At 37.8% G+C, this 6,575-nt stretch overlaps 1 long non-coding RNA gene across 1 annotated transcript; it reads left to right on the forward strand.

Moving 5' to 3' along the window:
• Positions 1-883: 883 nt before the first annotated feature.
• Positions 884-4,405, forward strand: LOC144639634 (uncharacterized; the record flags this gene model as incomplete). Its single annotated transcript, XR_013568188.1, has 2 exons — positions 884-1,127; positions 4,306-4,405. It is a non-coding gene; the product is annotated as an uncharacterized LOC144639634 (long non-coding RNA).
• Positions 4,406-6,575: the final 2,170 nt, after the last annotated feature.

The following is a 6,575-nucleotide window of genomic DNA, read 5'->3' on the forward strand; positions in this document are numbered from 1 at the left end:
TGAAGCTCAGTTACTGACTTCTTCGAATTGTTTCCTTATTTACAAATTCTTTACAACTCATGTGACCTCCAAATGCGACAAAGTTAGTGAAGCGTAAACAACTCGAAAGTGATACGCAGTCTTGTGATACCGAAGTAACGCAACAATATGTCCTCCAACCTGGTGAAAGTTACCAAGATATATACTGTAATTTAAGGCGCAAAGAGAATACCAGATATATTGGAGAAAAAGAAGCAAGAAAAAAGCCCAGCGAGTGACAATGATTGAAATATTTCAGAACAGGATGACAAAATTCAAAATTTTAAGTACTTTCGATATGTGACGGGGAGTCTTCCGGTTTATACTATTTTGTGATCTGCCTCTACAAGCATTTCTCACTTTACAAAGACACGGGACAAAAAATGCCGATGAAACCGAAACGTTTTATCAGTTTAATATTCAAAGTATCGACCGTTTTCCTATTTTTTGGCAGATATCTAAATATTAAATACATGTCGGGGAAAGAGGCCGGTGGGGAGCGTTGAATAGAGTCGATTATCAGGAAAACAATTACCATTAAACCAACGTGGAGACACTTACCGTATTGCAGACCTTTGTCAGTGATGCGAAGGCGTACTCCAGGGTTTGTAGCTTGCGTAAAGATGAATAACAAAGCGATAAACGCAGTCAATATCGGAATTATCGACTTGCTCGTCATCTCGGCAGACATCAGCTTTCAGCAGCTTTCAGAACCAAGATCAAGCTAAGTTTAGAATCTGAAATTCTAAGCCGTGGCGTGATAGGCGATGACCTTTTAAGGATCGAAGTCAATTAATATGGAAAGCATCGAAAGTGTCAATGAGTAAACAAATTTCATTGGATACTTTACGTAAGACAATTGGTAGCTCCCTAATTTATTAACTGCAACTTCCCGCTAGGGATCAAAACGTAGAAACGTGAGCTGGTAAGCGGACCTCTTTAGAACAACAACAAGCGGGAATTCGAAGGGAACATGAAGTCCATGGCCAATGTACTATTCGTGTCCACTTTAATGGTATTCATTTCTGATTGTTACTCGATGGAAGTCGTGCAAGGCAAAACTCATCCTGGAATCCGTCTGCGTGTGACCAACAACGGACTGCAATACGGTAAGCCTGAATACGCAATTAGAGACTAGTTGAATAAGTGGAGTTTTTTACCAAGCTTTGTTTACGTACACTCTGTGTTTATTTCTTTTAGTTCATTTCTTATGTTTTAAATGTCTTGGATAAAGAACACTGAAAATCGAAGCTGAGGAAAAGAATCATGGGTGTTTTCGATTAATACGTTCGGTCTGTTAGTGGGTGGTTTATTCAGGCTGCTCAGTATTTACGTCAAGGTTTCCTGTTATAGATTTTCTAAAATATAGGCACGATCGAACTTTATTTCATTATCAGTAAAGCTCAGTCGGTAAAAACCTTCATTAAAATACTTAAGAACAATGCTAGCAATAAAACGATTTGACTGATCTTTATCTTGAGTTCGCGTTCGTAACAAAACCATTTTCCTTCAAGAGTACCGAAAGCTCCTTGGCAAATAGAACGTGGAAAACCCAACACGGTAGCGCCTTTCGCTAATAAAGTAAACCGCATGTCTAGTGGTACCGCCAAACAGACCAGCAACGGTTGCTTCAATATCCTCGTTTTATTGACGCCATCCCGTCACTGCCTGCGTTCAGTTGCCTTACTTATTTGTGTCGAAGCAAAGGCAAAAAAAATAGAAGACCAACACTGTAATCTTATACCATTCTCTTAAAAGTCCGTGTGGATTTTTTATTTTTCATGCGTTTCCGGTGACAGTTTCCGTGAATAATCCGGGTGGAAAAGCAAAACTGTCAAGAAAAGTTACCTTGATTTAAATTAGTGGATGTAACAGGGTATCGAAACAATTTTTGCGGTTATTAATGTGATGATTATGGTATTAAAAACTCGTGCGCTCCTGAACATTTCGTTCTGGATGGTTCTGGACAAAGACAAGTACGCGAGGATTGTGCGTGTTTGTCGCACAACGCTTGTAAAAAAACAGCGGGCGACTGTGAAACACGAAGGTGACCTCGGTACAGTATAATTTGCAATATCATTGCATATCATAGTATTACACATTTTTTAATTATGGATAATCCTTAATTGTTTTTACAATGATCCCAATGTCAAGATTGTAGTGTCAAGCTATGCTGAACACTGGGAGCCAGTTCTTAAAGAAAGGCACTTTCCATCTCACACTTCTGAAATTCTATCTAAGAATTAAAAAGATTACGACACTTAGGGCATAATTTTTCAGAATGAAGGTGTTCATTTTTGCAGAACATAAACAAATAGAATTTTTTTTCTTTCTCAGTGGAACTCACCCGGTATCCCTAAAATCAGTAAAAAGGCCAATCTGATTAGGCCGATTATAAACCTCGAGGAAGAAAAGGAAATCAAGAAAATCAAGAAGAAAATCAACTAACTCCATAAAAAAAGCCAGTCTCCTTCAGGTACTATTAAGTGTCAATTTACAATGCACACAGTTGGAAGGAACAAGAAACAGAAAATTTCTTTCCTAAAGAGCGATGTCAACTGGTCTTTCCCCTTTCTGGTACGATACCAAAATGATTCTTTTTTCTGCCATTACTGCCGTCTTCTGGCGATGCAAGGAAAGCAATCACTGATCATCTGTCAGATTATTCGAACTCCTGGAGAGCTAGGAAATCACCGGAAATCTACTAAAATAACAATCGGTGGTAAACTGTAAAGGATTTATGACGGATCCAAGACATAAGCGCATTTACATCAACTGCTTGGGAGGCCTAAAAACAGTGGAAGCGTCTTTCTAAAATTATCAGTGTCGTATAATTATCTTTATCTGCTGTTTTCATTATAAACAATTTAAAGTAGCATTTGCACGTTTGTATGTTCTTTTGTTAAGCCTGGTTCACACTAGCGACATAACGACATAAAGAAAAGTTCAATTCTTTCCTTATGTCGTTATGCTTATGTCATTATGTTCCAACTATGTCGTTATGTTATGTTGTTCACACTGGTGACATAAAACATCAACTTGAGGTGTTTTCTGCATTTTGACCTTGCCGTTACGTCGTTATGTCGCTAGTGTGAACCAGGCCTATAAAAACGGCCTCCCAATGGTCCTCAAAGCGGTTCGTGGAAATCAGTAAAGGCAAATCATGCGAAACGAGCCACAAAACATTAGATTCTTAGGAATGAAACTTATTAACTGTTCAGTTTTCCAAGGGACCAGTCATTCATGGTTTGATGTTTTACGCTTTTCAAACTTTCCCTTCGTTGTTGTTAACGACTTTCAGTCGAGGATATGGTTTCTATTATAAGTTTAATATCATAGGTGACAAATTACTCCTTTATTTTGGCGCGAAATTATAACGTTAATTCATAATTTCACATGTGAAATTATAAAATTGCCATGGCAACGTAGTAAGCGGCAAGATGGCGTCCGTAATAAAAGATGTTTTAAAGCTTGAACTTTGTACATTTTTGCTTGAATTTCATCTTAGCCAGCTAGCCTTGGCCATGTAATAAAACGTTTGATGCTATCTTATATTTAAAAACGTCAAAACGACCTCAAGACTTAAGCTAAGTACATAAATGGCATCGAGCAGATTTTGAGAGTTTTACGCAGGCACCGTTTTCAGTTCATTCAAGACGAACTATAGTCATAATGTGAGAAAAAATTGACAGTTGATTCATCTTTGAAACTTTTTTACAACTGCAAAAAGGAATCTCTTAAAGGTTTTCTTATAATAAAAAATAATAAAAAGTATTTTTATAGCGCCAAAATCCACTAATTGCTCATGGCGCTTTACAATAAAAAATATTAATAAAATGATGTTAAAAAGTTAAAAACTCTAAAAATTTTAAAAACGGATATTTACAAATATAAGTTCAAATGTACCTAAAAAAATAATAATAATTAAAAAGCCTGTTTAAAAAGGTACGTTTTCAAAGACTAAAAAAACTTGCGAACTTGAGCAAAATGTATGCTTTCAACTTTTCAAAGCTCGGAGTTCGCGATGCAATATACCAGTCAAAAACCTACGATTGCAAGCGTAATTTGTCACCTATGATATTAAAATGTAATCAAATGGTATACTTGTGAAATTAGGAAATAATTTCACTTGCATTTTGTCAAAATTCTTATAATTTCCCTCGCCTTTAAAATTATTTCCTAATTTCACTCGTCACCATTTGATTACCCATACGAATTAGGTTTATCCATCAACCGCTAGAAACCCTGAATTCGCAAGTTAAAGGGGAATTCTCAATTTGTTTTTAGTTGACGATGTTGGAATTGAAGCATTGGTCAAAAGGCTGAGGAGTGATGACATAAAAGACTTCAGTGGTGCAGATGGAAGCTTTAAATACACCGCGTATAAGTAAGTTATCGTTTATTTCTTACTGAATGCAGATTTCATTTAATTTCCACCGAAGTTGTTGGTGAGATATGGAACCGTGTCATAACCGTGCAATCCTATCTATGGGTTCGCTGAAAGGTAACTCGAGGGAACAAATCCGGTTAAAATGTGAAGACATTGCCCGTTTGAGTAGCGGCTTAAAAATTTCAATGCGCGGTGGTCTCTGGATCGAGTGGATTAAAGACATTATTAAAGGACACGGAGCATACTTAACGCTCAAAAAGACACTTACACAGTGCGTCTCTCCACCTTACAATTAAAACGTCCGAATTTAGTTCACAAATTAATCAAAGGAAGATTTTTTCTAAGACAGTGAGCTAAGAAAAAGGCATAATTTACCAACGATTGATTGCTTATTTAGGAGATCTCTAAGCTTCGATTCCAGGCTTTCTGATAGTTGATGTTAATGCATAGGTATTGGTGAACAGGAGGGCAACTTAACAAAATGCTGGGGCTAACCTGTGATGCATGAACTAGCACGCTTTCCAGATGGTGTAGCACTATTATTACTCGCTTCCTGCTACAGAGTCCGTTGTTACCCACTGACACCAACCAGCTATCCTAAAGACTAGAAATATTTTGACGTTATTGAGTAAACTTTGTTCCATTAAAAACTGCTTATAGCGATGGGACTGAGAAAACTTGACAACGTCATAGTTCTGTCATACCGGCCAAATGATATCAACATTTATATCGAAAGTGGCGAGGCATTATTCTCGGTTTTCATGTTGTCATAAAATTCTGAAATCAAAATTAACTAGATCTGCTAAATTTTCGTTGTCATTAGGCGAAAGATAAACTAAAAATATATATTAAAGATGAAGTATTCAACATGACACGAGCATGGGACAACGAAAAATTCTGAGTCCCCAACGGGAAACGAACCCATGGCCTCCCAGATACCGGTTGGGCGCTCTAACCAACTGAGCCAACTGAGCCGCGTCCTGCATTCTGCTAGGATCAGCAATGTCGAATTCATCAAGTTTGTAGAGCGCCCAACCGGTATCTGGGAGGCCATGGGTTCGATTCCTGTCGGGGACTCAGAATTTGTTCCATGCTCGTGTCATGTTGAATACTTCATCTTCATTATTTATTACCGAACTTAAAATTTACCATCTTTATTATTTACTACAAACTTGATTAATTCGACATTGCTGATCCTAGCAGTAGGCAGGACGCGTGTCACTTATCAACCTAGTAAAATGGCCCAGCTCACAACGAGACTCTCGTAGCTCAGTTGGTTAGAGCGCCCAACCGGTATCTGGGAGGCCATGGGTTCGATTCCCGTCGGGGACTCAGAATTTTTCTTTGTCCCATGCTCGTGTCATGTTGAATACTTCATCTTCAGTATTTATTACCGAGCTTAAAAAATTTACCATCTAAAAATATATATTTTTGCAATTTTCCAGAACGATAGTGTCATTCGTTTTTAAAACAGAGCCTTTTGATTATTTGAGTTCTCCGTCGCATGTGACATCAAGCTGCAGTACCGTGACAAGGCTGTTTTGTTTGTGCAGATTGAACATTTCAGATATAATAAGTGGTGTTTATGTGAAAGTGTACTAGCTCTTAAGCCAAGGATTGCCGCTGCTGTAAACAGAACTGAGTTCCAGATGGTTTCTCTGACATCACGGTGGCCATAACTGTGTCCCTCGGAAGGACACAGTTATAGCGTCTCCATACAAAGCTTGATAAATTTGCGTGGAAAGGTTTGGAAATTAACTCGCAAACGGTACACCACACAGACCCGAAACTTGGAGAAATTGTTTATCTATTTATCATCTATAATATTTGAAATTCATAGCTTCTGTAGTTGAATGGTTTCGAATTTATGTTTTGATTGTGTGACAGTGAAAAACCATTAATTAGAGTTGTTAAAGGCTCCCAGTTAATATGTTCGTGCTTTCAGGGTCGGTCAGGGTTTTTAGGTATACGGTATACAGGGGAATTTTAAACTGGGTATACAGTATTTTTACACTAGAATTGTGCCTTTATGGGTATAAAGTATACTGCGATTTTCCAAATTTTGGTATTTTGCACGATTTTGAGGGAAAATTTAGGGTATACTGGGTGCATGTTTTTCAGGTATACTGGTATACCACTTACCCCCCTGGCTGACCCTGTGCTTTCA

The sequence above is a fragment of the Oculina patagonica genome, unplaced genomic scaffold (assembly GCF_052425735.1).
Source record: "Oculina patagonica isolate OP01 unplaced genomic scaffold, crgOcupat unplaced1138, whole genome shotgun sequence".
In the NCBI taxonomy this organism is placed as follows: domain Eukaryota; kingdom Metazoa; phylum Cnidaria; class Anthozoa; order Scleractinia; family Oculinidae; genus Oculina; species Oculina patagonica.